Below are 17,923 nucleotides of genomic sequence, written 5' to 3'. Positions count from 1 at the left end.
GATTGTATACACAATTCTCTTTCTATTGGCAAAATACTTGACATGAAACAGGCATTAATCTAAAAATAATCAAAATTCTTAAAACACATATAGACGATAAAAGAAAAAAATTGAACGCAATTCCTTAATGCACCTGCTTTAGTTTCACTTCACATGATGCTGGATAATTTTCACCACGATTGTTTTGCTCAAAACTGATAATAATAACAATAGACTTCTAGGGACATTAGAATAATGCTTGCTTGGGAAAACATATTTAAAGGAGACACTCTAAAAAAGTCTATTTTAAAACTGAGATGAACAAGGACTATAATGGAAATGAGAAATAAAAGAAGTTGTATTGATTAATGAAACAGAGTTAAACATTGACATACTTTCATACAAAAGTCCTCAAAAGCTTATTACCCCACATATTTATAGTCAGCTGATCTTTGATAAAAGAGTGAAGGAAATGAATGGGGAAAAAATAGTATTTTAAACAAATGGTGTTAGAACAACTGGACTTCCACATGCAAAAATAAATAAATCTAGACACAGATTTATACCCTTCAAAAAAATAACTCAAAATGGATTACAGATCTAAATGTAAAATATGAAACTATAAGCATTTGTTAGATAATATGGGAGAAAATTAGATGACCTTCTGTTTGGCAATGACTTTTTAGATATGACATCAAAGGCATGATTCTTTAAAGAAAGAATTAATAAGGTAGAATTCATGAACATTAAACATTTTGGCTCTGCAAAAGATACTGTTCAAGGAATGAAAAAAATAAATTGCAGACTGGGAGCAAATATTTTCAAAAGACATATCTGGGAAAGAAGTGTGATTCAAAATATACAAAGAACTCTTAAAATTCAATAATGAGAAACAACCCAATTAAAAAATTAGTCAAAGATCTTAACAGGCACTTCACCAAAGAAGACATACAGATGCAAATATGCATATGAAAAAGCTCCACATCATGTTATTAGGACAAAGTAAATTAAAACAATGAGATACCTATAAAATACTGTTAGAATAAACAAAATCCAGAACACTGACAATACCAAATGCTGATTAGGACGTGGAACAATAGGAGCTCTCATTCATTGCTTGTAGGAATGTGAAATGGTACAATCACTTTGGAAGACAGTTAGCAGTTTCTTACAAAACTAAACATGCTGTTAACTAAACTGTTCAGCAATCTCATTCCTTGCTATTTACCCATAGCAGTTGAAATAATGTCTACACAAAAACCTTCCCAAAGATGTTTACAGCATGTTTATTCATAATTACCAAAACATGGGAGCAACCGAAATGTTTTTCAGTAGGTGAATGGATAAATAAATGGTCAGACATCCAGACAGTGTATTATTCAGTGCTAACAAGAAATAAGCTATTATGCCACACACACACACACACACACACACACACACACACACACACACACACACAAATGGGGAAATCTTAATGCGTATTACTAAATGAAAGAAGCCAATCTGAAAAGACTACTTATTGGCGAAAGCAAAACTATAGAGACAGGAAAAAAATTGATTTCCAGGAGTTAGGGAGGAGAAAAGAATAAGCAGCAGGAGCATGGAGGAGTTTTAGGGCAGTAAAAATATGCTGTATGATACTATCTTGGTAGATATACGTGATTACACATTTGTCTAAAGCCATAGGAATGTACAAACCTAGAGTGAAACCTGATGTAAATTGTAGACTCTGCTTGATGAATGTATCACTGGTGGGGGATGTTGATAATGGGGGAGGCTAAACATGTGGGGAGGAGGGGCACGGAGTACATAGGAAATCACTGTACTTTTCTCTAATTTTGCAGTCAACCTAAAACTGTTCTAAAAAATTAACTTTTTTAAGTTTATTACTTATGACTTTTATGAGGAATTTTGATCATTTTTTCTAGGTTTTTATGTATCACAATATACAAAGTCTGGGACTGGCTGGGTGCGGGCGGCTTACACCTCTAATCCCAGCACTTTGGGAGGCCGCGGCAGGCGGATCATGAGATCAAGAGATCGAGACCATCCTGGCCAACATGGTGAAACCCAATTTCTACTAAAAATACAAAAAAATAGCCAGGCATGGTGGTGCGCGCCTGTAGACCCAACTACTTGGGAGGCTGAGACAGGAGAATCACTTGAACCCAGGAGGCGGAGGTTGCAATGAGCCAAGATCACGCCACTGTACTCCAGCCTGGTGACAGAGCGAGACTCCATCTCAAATAATAATAATAGAAATAAAATAAAATAAACAAAGTCTGGGACCTGACATTTTTTCTTGCCAGTTTCCTTCTTTTTAAAATTTCTGTTATTTACAGTTAGTCTTGTAATTTAAATGTAATACTATAGTTATTTAAAAATTCAAAATAATTATGTTCCAATATCAATCCTTTAAAGCTAAACAAGATCTTTGATTCAGAAATAATAACTTGAAATTTAAGTGTTTGCAATATTATTTGAAAAAAATAGAAATAATTTTACACGAAAATATCTCTGGCATGTATATTAAGAACTAAAACGCTTTGTGGACCTAAGAACTGATTGATGTTCAAATTAATCAACATTAGTGCCACCTAAAGAACTTCAAAGCCTCCATCCAAAGGGAAGGCTGAAAAAGTTACATTGGTCCTTGTTTTACCCTCAGGCCTTGTCTTTTTTTCTCATTACTCAATCAAAGTGTGATTTTATCTAGTCTCATGACTTTTCAACCGTCACCTCTTTACTGATGACTTTCATCTTAAAGTCCCTAGCTAGAAGCTTTGGGCCTATGTTTTCCATTGCACAATTTGACAGCAACATACTCTGTTCAAATTGTACTTCATATCCAACAAACTTGTCTGTTTCCAAGTGCTCCCTATATCAACTGTGCATTATTTTAATCATCTGGATTATAAACTGCAATTTAAGTTATATGTAGCTTTTCCAATTTCATCAAATTCAACTATCAAAAGCATCTGTTTCCTTGCACAAGAGTTCCCATACCCACACTTTTTCATTTCTGTGACTGTTGCCCTGATCTAGACCTGTATCATATCACAACTGGAAGATATTGCAATATCTTCTTAGTTGACCTTCTTTCCTTCTTCCCTCACTCTCTCTTTCCCTCCCTCCCTCCCTTCCTCCCGTCCTTCCCTTCCCCTTCCTTCCCTTCCCCTTCCTTCCTTCTTTTTTCTTCCTTTTTATCTTTCTTTTACCTCTAGTTTATCACAACTAATCGGAGATGTTTGTTTAAATGTAATTATTATGATATTTATATACCTTTGAAAACTGTGATTTCTTCCAGATTAATGGCCATTATAATATATATAATGACAGTTATAATAGTCTTGCTTCATAAAATAACATGGACTTGATGCTGCATGACTTCTTGGTGAAGCCCTTAACCGGCCTGTATTTTTACACTTTTAGATATTCGAAAGCCAATTGTTATATAAAAAGAGTAAAAAGCCATGCTTTGAGAAGTCCAGTACACATGAAGAGGCCCAGGCAGAGAAAGCCATGAAAAAAAGAGATCATCAAGTCTCCATACGCGTGTGTGAAGAAGCCATCTTGGAAGTCAATCCCCATCCTAGATTTTTTTCTGGTATTGCGATGTCCTTGCATGTTAAAGATAAAGTTAAAAAAAGCAAACTGGGCCAGGCATGGTGGCTCATGCCTGTAATCCCAGCAGTTTGGGAGGCCGAGGTGGGTGGGTCACCCGAGGTCAGGAGTTCAAAACCAGCTTGGCCAACATGGTAAAGCCCTGTCTCTACTAAAAGTACAAAAATTAGCTGGGCATGGTGGTGCATGCCTGTAATCCCAGCTACTTGGGAGGCTGAGGCAGGAGAATCACTTGAACTCGGAAGGCAGAAGTTGCAGTGAGCTGAGATCAGCCACTGAACTCCAGCCTGGGCAACAGCCAGACTCTGTCAAAAAAAAAAAAAAAAAAAAAAAAACCTGACTAAAAACTCAACAAAGTTAGGGGGTGAGAAAGTATAGTATTGTTGTGTACAATTGAAGTTAAGTTGTTATGAAATCAGCATAAATGTTTACAAATACAAGATATTTTATGCAAATGCTGAGGTAACTGCAAAGAAAAATATAGAATAGAGAAACAAAATATAAAGAGAAAACAGTCAAAACAAATCCCTACAAAAATCATCAAATAACAAAGGAAAACAACAAGAGAGGATCAAATCACCCACAAAACAGAAATAGTAAACACAATGGCAATAGTAACTTCTCACACATTACCAATTACTTTAAGTGTAAATGAATTAAATTCCCCATATAAAGCAATAGAGTAGCTGAGTGGATAAACCAAGATCTGGTATCTATCTACAGGATATTCACTTTAGAATTAAGGACACTAATAGGCTAAAAGTGAAGGAGTATAAAAGTGAAGGACTATAAAAAGATATTTCATGCAAATTTTAACAAAAAGAAATCAGAGATGGTTATGCTTAAATCAGAAAAAATAGAATTTAAGTAAAATTGTTTTTATGGCCAAAGAAGTTTATTGTATAATGATAAAAGGGTCAATTAAATAGAAAGATATAACAAGTATCAATATATACATATCTAACATGAGAACACCAAAATATGTAAAGCAAACACTGGCAGATCCAAAGGGAGAAATTGATATTATACAATAATAGTAGGAGACTTTAATACTCCTCTTATAATAATAGATACAAAACTCACAAGATAATTAATTTTAAAAAATAGCTGACTTTAACAATACTATCAACTAAATTGACCTAGCCAACATATACAGAACTTTCACCCAATAGCAGAAGAGCATACATTTTCAAATGTACAGCATTCTCCAAGACAGACCACAAGTTAGATTACAAAACAAGTCTTAGCAAATTTTAAAAGATGGATATCATTCTAAGAATCTTTTCCAACCCAATGGAATTAAATTAGAAATCAATAACAAAAAAATGAGAAAATTCACAAATACATGAAAATTTGCAACACACTTTTGGATTAAACACACCATTGGATTAAAGGGGAAATTAAAGGAAAATTTTTAAATACCTAAAGACAAAAGAAAATGAAAACACAATACCAAAACAAACAAAATGTCGCAAAAACAGTACTAAAAGAGAAGTTGTAGCAGTAATTGCCTACATTAAAAAAAGAAAAATATATAAAATAAACCACCTAACTTAATACTACAAATACATCATAAAAATAATATTAAAAATTAAAAATCAACTAAACTGAGAGTTGGTTTTACTTAGAAGATAAAGAAACCCTTGCTAGACTAAGTAAGAAAAAAGAGAAGCTACAAGCACACAAAATCATAAATGAAAAAGGGGACATTACAACAGATGCCTCAGAAATAAAAAGGATCATACGAGACTATCTTATGATCAAACATAGGTGAATAATTGGATAACCTAGAAGAAGTGGATGACATCTTAGAAACATACAAACTGATTCAAAAAGGAATAGAAAGTCCTAACAGATGAATAACAAATGAGAAGATTGAATTCATAATTTTAAAAACCTCTCAACAAAGAAAAAAGCTTGGGAAGCTTAGGACCAAATGGTTTCATAAGTGAATTCTCCCAAACATTCAATGAATAATTAATACTAATTTTTCTTAAAATATTCCAAAAAATAGAAGAGGTAACACTTCCAAATTCGTGTCAAGAGGCTACCATCACCTGATACCAAACCAGATAAATATATCACAAGAAAAGAAAACTGTTCATTAATGTTACTCATGAACATAGATGCAAAAATTATCAGTAAAATACTAACAAACTGAATTCAACAGCACATTAAATAGATTTCATATCATGACCAAATAGAATTTATCACTGGGATGCAAAGATGGTTCAACTTATGCAAATCAATTAATGTGAAATATTACATCAGCAGAATGAAATGTAACTATGATCAACTATAAAGGTATAGAAAATATATTTTACAAAACTAAATATACATTCATGTAAAATGCTCAATGATATAGGTAGAATAGGAAATTATTTCAACACAATAAAGACCATATAGAAAAAGGTAGGAAGCTAACTTCATAATCAATGGGAGGAAACTGAAAGCTTTCCTTTTAAGATTTATTACAAGGCAAGGATGCCCATTCATACCAATTTTATTCAGCACAGTACTGGAAGTCCTAGCCAGAGCAATTACACTAGAAAAAAAAAAAGCATCCAAATCAGAAAAAAAGAGCAAAATTATCTGTCTTTGTAGACAACATAATCATATATGTAGGAAACCCTAAGGGCCACCAGAAAATATGTATAACTAATAAGTGAATTCAGTAAAGTTACAGAATACAAAATCAACAAAAAATCATTGCTGTTCCTATACACAAAGAACAATCCAAAAAGAAAATTAAGAAACAATCCCATTCACAAGAGTAATAACAGCAAAAACCAAAATACTTAAGAATAAACTTAATCAAAAGAGTGAAAGACTCGTACATTGGATATTATAAAGCATTAATGGAGGAAATTAAAGGAGACAAAGATAAATGGAAAGAAATTTATGAATTGCAAGAATTAATATTGTTTAAAAGTCTATATTACCAAAGTCATCTATACATTCAATGCAATTTCTATCAAAATCCCAAAAGTATTTTTGTAGTAATAGAAAGAAAAGCCCTAAAATTCGTATAGAGCCAGGAAAGAACTGGATAGCCAATTCAGTCTTGAGAAAGGAGAAAAATCCTGGAGGCATCACACTTTCTGATTTCAAAATATATTACAATGTTACAGTAATCAAAACAGTATGATATTGGCATAAAAGCAGACATGTGGACTGATATAACAGAATACAGAGCCCAGATATAAACCCACACATATATGATCAACTAATCTTTGAAAAGGTATCAAGATTATACAGTGAAGAAGAGAGAGTCTTCAGTACATGATGTTGGGAAAACTGGATGTCAACAAGCGAAAGAATAAAATGAAACTCTTATTTTACACCATATACCAAAAAAAAAAACTTGAAAGAAATAAAGGAATGAAAGAATTAAACATAAAACTTCAAACAGTAAAATTACAAGAAAAAAACGTAGGGGAAAATCTTCCTGACATTGTTCTGGACAAAGATGTTTTGGATATAATACCAAAAACACAGGTAACAAAAGAGAAAATAGACACATGAGGTTTCATCAAGCAAAAAATCTAAACAGCAAAGGAAATAAAGTGAAAACACAACCTATGCACCTATGCAATGAGAGAAAATATTTGCAAACCATATAACTGAGAATGGGTTATAGCATAAACACATGAAAAACTACAACTCAATAGCAACAAACTAATAATAACCCATCTACCCTTTACTATTTTTCTCCATATATTAATATACAGTAAAACAGATATGATAATATTTGTAGAAATTTATTTCATATGTAATCTTTCAATTCTTATAAAATGAGATAAGCATTTTATTTTGTTTGCTAGTAGAATTTTAGTCTACATTTAAATCTGTGAAACTATTACCATATGCCTGTTTGGTTAGTCATTCTATCATGTTCTAGATTTTAAAAATCTACACCACAAATTAATCTTCACAGTAATTCATAAAGTGCGTGTTGTTAGTGCTATTCTATTTTGTTTTGTGTAATTACAGAACTGTCTTACTGCCTATGTCAGTTGCCCAAGATTCCAAAGTAATGAAAGGCATAAATAGAATTAACACATATTATTCCAATTGTGCTATGTTTTTCTTTTCTCCTCCCAGATAGCAGACAGGCTAATTAATAAATAAGGATTTGCTTTTTTCAACATATTTTGTTATAAGTTACAGGAACAGAGTAGGTGTGATAGTTAATACTGAGTGTTAACTTGATTGGATTGTAGGATGCAAAGTATTGATCCTGGGTGTGTCTGTGAGGGTGTTACCAAAGGAGATTAACATTTGAGTCAGTGGGCTGGGAAAGGCAGACCCACTCTTAATCTGGGTGGGCATCATCTAATCAGCTGCCAGCAAATATAAAGCACGCAGAAAAATGGGAAAAGCCTAGACAGGCCTAGTCTCCCAGCTTACATCTTTCTCTGGAGCTGGATGCTTCCTGCCCTCCAACACCAGACTTGAAGTTTTTCAGTAGTGGGACACAGACTGGCTCTCCTTTCTCCTCAGCTTGCAGACAGCCTATTGTGGGCACTTGTGATCATGTGAGTTAATACTTAATATAATTGTGCATATATATATATGGGAGTTTATCATATATATATATGGATATATCCATATCCATATGGATATGGATATTTCCTACCTTTGTAGCCCTAGTCATGACCTAGCATGTAATCCCATCCATTTGAAATATTATTTTGATAGCCTCTTTGTTTTTCTTCCTTCCTTTCCTTAGTAATTCACCTCTAAACTATGTGTAGCAATAATTTAGGCCCTGTTTCATGTTCATCTTATCTTTTTTTTCATGAATCCATGTCTTTTTCCATTTGCTTTAAGGTCGCAAAGTATTCTTTGGTTTGACTTTTCTACTCAAAAATTTGAATAAAATATTATTGAAAACACAAAACTTCAAAATCCATGGGAAGATGCAAAAGCAATACTCAGAAAAAAGTATGTATTTATTATATATGTATATAATATACAATATTATATATTATATTATTTATGTAATATATGTTTATATTTATATTATATTTATATTACTATAATATACAAATATTATTTATATAATATGTATATGTATATAAACATATATGTATATATAATATGTATAACATATTATAATATAATATACATATATTTATATAATATATGTAATTATAATAATTACATATATTATAATACATGTAATTATTATAATTACATGTATTATAATATATTACACATATTAATATATTACATATATAAGTATATTATAATATATATTATATATTAATATATTATATATTATATATATTATTATATATAATATATATTATATTAATATATAATATACATATAATATAAATATATTATAATATACATATAATATATTTATACATATATTTATACATATATATTATACATATAATATAATATATAAATATATTATATTATATTTATATATAATATAAATATATTATAAATACATATAATATAAATATATTATAATATGTTACATATATGTAATTATAATAATTACATATAATTATAATATATGTAATTATAATATAAATTATATTAAATAAATGTATGTATTTATTATATATCTTCAATATTCCAATAGTTACATAGACCACCAATACTCATTGTGAGTGAGGACTACACAGTAGTGTCAATACTAAGAGAAAAGAATCAGTGGAGAATTTGGGAAGAGGCTTACCATAAGTTGGGTTTTTAGGAAATCAGTATTATTACAAAATGTCAATATTGCTCCTAAAACTTTCCACATTGAATTACTGAATTCCCTTGGTACCTCTGTCAAAAGTCATTTGAGAATATATGTGTAGACCTACTTCTGAACTTCTTTTTTCTGTTCCATTTGTGATATATATTTATGTTTATAGTATATCCAAACTGTATTGATTACTATAGCCTTACAGAGAGTCTTGAAGTCAAGTTGTGTAAGCCTCTTTGTTCATTTCTAAATTTTTCCAGTTAAGTTTTAGAATCAACTTGTCAATTTCCATTAAAAATTTTATCTATGGACCAATTTTAAGAAAATTAACATCTTAGCAGCATGTAATGTTACAAGTCATGAACATTATATATCTCAATATATCAGTATATTCTTTATTTTCTCTAAACTATGTTTTATATTCTTCTTTAAACAAGTCTGGTTCGTATTGTACTAAATTTATTCCTCAGTATTTCTTGTGTTTTGACGCTATCATAAATAATGTTTTTAAGTTTCATCATTAAATTGCTCATTTCCAGTGTGACAATAGTGTATATAAATATAAGTATACAGGATACAATGCATTAGTATGCAGAAATAGAAATGAATTTTGTATGACACTGTATCCTGCAACCTTGAAAAAACTGCTTATTATTTGTAGCTACTTTTAATAGATTCATTAGGATTTTCTATGCTTATGATCATGTTCACAAATAATTTTACTTTTTAAAAAATATATAGGTTCATTTTATTTTATTTTATTGCCTTATTGAAATGGCTAGTATTTCAATTACAGGGTTGAATAAAAATGGAAAGAAAACTAATATTTGCCTTTTTTTTTTTTAACACGGAGTCTCGCCCTGTTGCCCAGGCTGGTATGCAATGGTAAAATCTTGGCTCGCAGCAACCTCTGCCTCCCAGATTCAAGTGATTCTCCTTCCTCAGCCTCCCAACTATCAGGGATTACAGGTGTGTGACACCACACCCAGCTAGTTTTTTGTATCTTTAGTAGAAACCGGGTTTCACCATTTTGGCGAAGCTGGTCTTGAACTCCTGACCTCATGCTCCACCTGCCTCGGCCTCCCAAAGTGCTGGGATTACAGGGGGTGAACCACCACACCTGGCCATCATTCAATTTTTTACCATTATTTAGTTAATGATAGGCTGTTGTATATGTCCTTTATCAGATTCTATTTTCAATTAGCAGAAATATTTTAATCATAAAAAATGTTGACAAGCTTTTTTATATATATGGAGATTGTTATGTAATTTTTCTCCATTATTCTGTTACTATTGTAATTTATTGATATAGTCATGTTGAAAAAGAATTTTTTGACTGTGAAAAGTTTATATTGAAGTTCCTTCTTTCATTTCTAATGTTAATTTTAAACTTTTCTTGTTTTCTTGATTAATCTAGCTAGACTATGATGAATTTTATTTCACTTTTAAAAGAAACAGCTTTGACTTTCATTAATTGTCTCTACTGTACACTTCTGCTTTAACTTCTGCTTTTATCATTTTACTTCGCTTTAATTTATTTTGAGTTCAATTTCAGTCTATATTTTCTTATTTGTTCAGGTAAAAGTTTAAATAACTTAAATGTGTTTCTCTTGGCTGATGTAAGTGTTTAATGATACATACATTTTTTCTGAGTATTGCTTTTGCATCTTCCCATGGATTTTGAAGTTTTGTGTTTTCAATAATATTTTATTCAAATTTTTGAGTAGAAAAGTCAAACCAAAGAATACTTTGCGACCTTAAAGCAAATGGATTCATGAAAAAAAAGATAAGATGAACATGAAACAGGGCCTAAATTATTGCTACACATAGTTTAGAGGTGAATTACTAAGGAAAGGAAGGAAGAAAAACAAAGAGGCTATCAAAACAATATTTCAAATGGATGGGATTACATGCTAGGTCGTGACTAGGGCTACAAAGGGAGGAAAAAATATTGACTATGAAATCCTTTGTAAAGCAAACCAGAATTGTGTTCTGGCTTGTTTTATACCTCCAAAATTTATTTTTATTTACTAAGATTGTTACCATTAACGTTTGCTCAGCATTCATTCTTATATGTGATAGCTTCTTTTGTCCTTACTATACATTCTTCTTTGAGTATATCCTCTAGAAGTTTTTCAAATATTTTTATTTGTCTGGAAATATATCCTATAGAACAAGTTTTCTTAATGTAGGAGCTGAAGACATTGGGCATTCCTGAGACTGTTTTTTGTCAGCTATCTCACTATTTTCTCAAGTTTTAATGCCTTTCCTACTGTGTTGTCATTTGTACTGATAATGCAACAGCAACAGTTGGGAAAACTGCAGGTACTGTGGCATAAATCAAGACATTGGCACCAAAATATTCCAGTAGGCACTGCATTCTTCATCTTCATATACTGCAAAAATTATAAAATGAGAGTTTTACTTGAAAAGATCCTTGACAGGCCAGGCACAGTGATGGCTCACACCTGTAATCCCAGCACTTTGGGAAGCTGAGGTACGCAGATCTCTTGAGCCCAGGCATTCGAGACCAGCCTGCGCAACATAGTGGGACCCTGTCTCTACAAAAAATACCAAAATTAGCTGGGTAAGTTATCTGTAGTCTCACCTGTTTGGATGAGGTGGGAGCATCACCTGAGCCCAGGAGACTGAGGCTATTATGAGCTGTGATCACACCACCACACTCCAGCCTGGGTGACAGAGTGAGACCCTGTCTCAAAACAAATAAATAAATTAATAAATTATTATTAAAAATGTTTAAAAAGTCCTTGACAAGGCATTAACTTATGGGTCCCAGCTTTCTCAGTTCAGAGATCTTCTTCATTCTTTTTCATAGCTGCATAGTAACCCATTGTGTGGATGTATCATAATTTATTAAAATACTATCCAATATATGGGGACTTAGTTACAGTTTTTTGAAATTCAAAAAAATACTACAATGAATAACTTTGATCACATTTATTTTCATATTGTTGAAGATGTATCAGCATAGTAGATTCCTAGAAGTGGAATTACTTATATCAGAAGTAAGTTCATCTAAGGATTTCTCAGCTATTGCCAAATTCCCCTTCAGAAAAGTTGTACCATTTTGAATTCCCCGAAGCAATGTGTGAAATAGCTTATTTTCTCAATAAAAGTATTGTCATATTTTAAAATATTCACTATTTTGTAGGTAAGAAAAAATATTTCAATGGTTTTCTTTTAATACGTATTTCTCTAATAATGACTGAGTTTGAAAATATTTTCATGTTATTGGTTATGTATGTACTTTTATTGAGTTGTATTTTCATGTACTTTACTTATTTTCTTCTATGTTTTTGATCATTTGATCATTTGCTCCTCAGTTTTAAGAGAATTTATATATATCTTTATATACTAATGATATTAGCTTTTTTATTGATTTTTCAGTAATGATATTAGCCTTTAAGTCTCTGAATTTCAAGTTCTTCTTATCTTTTTATTTACATGATATTTCTTCTCAGCTTATCAGATGTCTTCTGCCTTTGTTTGTGTGGTGATTTGTTTGTTTTGTCACACATTTAAAAAAATTACGTCTTAAGATTTATCAATTTTTCTCACAATCTTTGAATTTGGGTCACCGTTAAATAGACATTCACCCATGTTTTCTTCTGATACCTGTACAAATAAATGTTTAAACACTTACAAATCTAATGAATTTGGAATTTATTCTTATGTATGGTGAAAGACACAGATCTAATTTAATCTTTTTTCCAAATGGCTATCCAGTTACCCCAAAACTATTTACCTCAAAGTATTTAATAATATATATTTGTCTCTGTTTTTAAGTTGAGTTTTGAGTTTTTGAGTTGTTAACCTTATCATCTGCAAAATTTTTATTTGTATTGAAATTTATATTTTTCTGTTTCATTATACTGATATATTTACTTATCCCTTCAGAGCCAGTAGCATTATTGTTATTTTTAAATTTCATAAACATATGCATATACACATATACATACATACATGTATGTAATATGTATTCCATTTAAAAGCGGTTTTTGAAAGCCAAAGCAACTAACCAATCAACAAAAGCCAGAGGGCAATCACGATCTTAAACTTAGATAAAACAACGTTAAGAATATGTAAAGAATGGACTTCTTACAATAGCCATTGTTTTTCAAATGCCGTTTTTTCTAATCTGAAAAGGTGGCATTTGTTCATTCATTTTCAGTGAGTACTTTCTCTTATTTACGTGATATCATTATTTAGAGCAATAACAGCTGGTCTTACTGTGCTCTCCTGTGCTAAAATTCTGAACATATGGCAATTTGAGCTGCAAGATTTATTCTTTGGATTGAAGTGCAATACACATAAATAGACCTTTTGGAGAATAATAGAGCATAAAACACTCACTTCATTAGCTTCAGCTGGACTAATTTACGTTTTTGCCATCCAACATTAGGGATTAAGGCCACATCTATACATGTACACTAGAGTGAAGGAATTAAGCAAACATCTGAATAATTCGAAGAGAAAGGGAATTTTGCCTTAATTTTCTATTAAAGTTAGCACTTGCAAACATAAATTTGTAGAGTATGTTTGTGCAGTGGTAAATTTTATATGTTAAATCTTTAATACTGCTTTATATATTTCCTTTTTTTGTTGAAATGGTTGCTTGTGTTCATACTGATTAAAATAAACTGAATTTACAAAAATATATTTAGGAAAAATATTCAAAATGACTAATTTACAACATACATTAAAAATATTCTGTCTTTTTTAAGCACTTATATCAGCTCAGGGTAGCGAATTGAAATTTCAAAATTACACCTTTCGGAACATATAACCCAGATTGGTGAGAGAAAAGCTACAAACACACATATGAAAATTAATTCTTATAAAGTAGTAACTAAATATTTTATATTGAAGACATAGTAAGTGACCAATAAGTTATTTTGAAGAAATTTATGAATTTATAAGCTAAATATAATTTATGTTTTAGCTTATAGACATGTTATATAAATTCAGAGATTAGTATAGGTTGGAAGTAGTCAGGCTTTAGAAGCTCAAAATTGAAATAGATTTATAAGAACATAAAGACAATGTTTATCTCATTTATTACATTTGGAATATAATAACAATTCCTTTAAAAAGGCATCACTGACCTTTTGGAAATACAATATGCTCATATGTTTTCTTTAAATACAATATATTTTACCTTGCTCAAATTGCATTTGTGTGTGACTAAATTTTTCTTGATGTTTTCATTATAGTTAGATACACTATTCCATCACTTTCATTTTATTGTAATCGAAGATATGTATTACTTTATCATGCATTATGTTTAGAAGAACAGATACAAGGAAAATATATTTTACTGAGTCTGAGAAGCTTAACTGTGTAATAAAGCAACATTTGTTTATAATGAACTAATGTTAGCTTAACTGGCAGTCCTCTAAAGGTAATAGCTAGAAAAAAAATCATAGCTGAAATTGGCACTTTTGCCAGCTATTAGAGAAACTGAAATAGTTGTCAAGAATGTCACACTTGACACTGCTGAACCAAAAGGAAAAATTGAATATTTGCAGCACCACACTTCTGCCTGATTAAAGACAAATTCTGCATTAGTAAGAGATGTAAATAAATGGGTTAATATTTTGTATTAGTTATCTAGCGCTACATAAATAATCACTCCCAAAATTAGGTGCTTCAAATAATACTCTTTTCTCATTATGTAGTTTCCCTGGGACAAGAATTCCAGACAACTTATCTGGGTGGTTCTCCCACAGGTTTTTTTGTGAGGTTGTAGTGAAGATATCAGTGCAGACTACAGTCATATGAAGGTTTGAATGGACTAGAGGAATCACTTCCAAGATGGCTCACTACACAATGGCTTGTGAGTTGATGCTGGCTGTTGTCAATGGACATTAGTTACTGCCATATGGATCTATCTTTCAGCCATTTGGATGTTTTCACAGTACTACAACTGGCTTTCTCTAGAGATGGGGATCCATGAGAGAGCAGGACAGAAGCCACAGTAGCTATTTTAATGTTACCTCAGAAAACATACTTTATTTCTTCAATATTCCAATAGTTACATAGACCACCAATACTCATTGTGAGTGAGGACTACACAGTAGTGTTAATACTAAGAGAAAAGAATCAGTAGAGAATTTGGGAAGTGGCTTACCATAGGTTGGGTTTTTAGGAAATCAGTATTATTATAAAATGTCAATATTGCTCATAAAAAAGTAAAAAATGAAAAAACAAAGCAATAATTATTCTTTTTATCATTCCTTTCATTAAAAGTAGATAATAGCCAACAAATGCTTATTAATATGGTAAGGTTGAGCATCCTCCATCTGAAAATTTGAAATTTTAAATACGCCCAAATCTGAAACTTCTTGAGCTTCACCATGACAATGCAAGTCGAAAATCCCACACCTGACCTCATGTGACAGGAGGCAGTCAAAGACAAATAAAAAATACAGATTATTAGGCATCGCCAAAAGAAAAAAGACCCTGCCAGTCCCCTTCAACTGCAATATATCTGTTCCATACATGCTAGATTTTCCCACACTAGCCCACCCATAAAGTTTAATAAAATAGCATATATGCAAGCCAGGTGCACCAACAGTAGGCTCCCCATATATGGGATTGAGTCCTATGTGCATTACCCACTGTGAATTTTTGTGGTTTTTTTTTCACAATTTCCACTTTGTGATATAAAGACATTGTTGAAAATTTCAAAAAGGCCTGCAGATACTCCTATGAGTAAGAGTGGTAAGAATAAAAAAAGGAAGCATTTATGTTTATAGCATGGAAAGTCAAGCTCTTGGAGAAACTGGACAGCAGTGTAAGTATGAAACATATTACAGAAGAGTATGGTGTTGGAATGACCACCATATATGACCCGAAAAACAGAAGGACGAATTGCTGAAGTTTTCTGTTGAACGTGAAAGACATTAATAAAACATTAAAAAAATACTGCATAAAGCTAAAAATGAAGATCTCAATCTTGTATTGAAAGAATGGATCCATCAGCATCGCTGTGAACACATGCCACTTAATGGTATGCTGACCATGAAAGAAGCAAATATCTATCATGACGAATGGAAAATTGAAGGGAACTATGAATATTCAACAGGCTGATCACAGAAATTTAAGAAAAGACGCATCATTAAAGTTTTAAAGATTTGAGGTGATAAAGCATCTGCTGCATCTGTGGTGATAATAAAGCAACAGAGAAATTCATTGACCAGTTTGCAAAGGTCACTGCTGATAAAAATCTGATGCCGGAACAAGTCTATAATGCATTATTGCACCAGAAAGACAGTGACTACAGGAACTAAGGCTGCCAAAGACAGAATAACTGTGCTGGGGTGTGCTTTTGCAAAAGGCACACAACAAGGAAAACCTTACACCCCAGTCCTTGCTGTTTTCAAGGAGTAAATTTCTTACCAGTCCATAAGTATCCTAACAAAGGCATGGATCATCAGGGACATGCCTTCTGATTGGTTACACAAACATTTTATACCAGCAGCTTGTGCTCCCTGCAGGAAAGTGGGACTGGATGACAACTGCAGGATTTTATTATTCGTTGGCAACTGTTCTGATAATCCTCCAGCTGAAACTGTCATCAAAAATAACACTTATGGCATGCACTTTTCCCCAAATGTGACTTCATTAATTCAGCCATGTGGCCAGAGTATCCTTAGATCAATGAAGAATAAATATAAAAGTGCTTTCTTGAACAGTATGCTGACAGCAGTAAACAGAGGTAAAAATATGGAGGGTTTTCAAAAGGAATTTACCATGAAGGATGCCATTATATGTTGTTGTCAATGCTTGGTACACGATGGCTAAAGACATAGTTGTGTATACCTGGTACAACCTCTGTGACTATGTTTGGTGATAATGATAAACAAGATGGTGACTTTGAAGGATTCCATATGTCAAGTGAGAAAAAAGTGATGAGTGACCTCCTTTCCTAAGTTTATATATATATATATATATATATATATATATATATATATATATCTATCTCAAACTTCAACAGTAAGCTGGAAGTGGATACTAAAGTTTTTAACAACTCTATGAGGCTCCAGTTTTTCATTCATTGACTGATGGTGAAATAGACAAAATGGTTATGAATCAAGGTGATAGTAGTAAGAGTGATGATGAAGATTATGTTAACAGTGTAGAAAAAGTGCTCATAAATGACACGGTGATACTGTGTGATGGGCTTATAGAAGGACAAGAGCACCGTGCATTTATAACACAACAAGAAATGATGTCAGTTTATAAAATCAAAGAGAGACTTTTAAGACTAAAACCACTGTGAATGAGACGGATGACTCTGGTGGAAACATTTGAAAAAGTCATCCAGAAGAATGCCTCCTCAACCCTAGAGGAACACTTCCTGGTCCCTCAAGTGATTCTGATGTTTCTCCTGATCTAAAACAATAGAATCAAGTAACTTCTTATTCAAAACATAGTGTCTGAGGTGGAGACTGAAAGCCTGCCATTATTTGTTGTTGCTGTTATTTTTTCACTGTATTAATGGTATGTTATATTTTTTACTATTAAGTAGTTAAGTGTGAATAAGTATAAATGATGCCTTAATAGTAGCATATGAATCAAGAG

Source organism: Pan paniscus, chromosome 15 (assembly GCF_029289425.2).
Source record: "Pan paniscus chromosome 15, NHGRI_mPanPan1-v2.0_pri, whole genome shotgun sequence".
In the NCBI taxonomy this organism is placed as follows: Eukaryota; Metazoa; Chordata; class Mammalia; order Primates; family Hominidae; genus Pan; species Pan paniscus.
Note: the sequence above shows the minus strand (reverse complement) of the source record.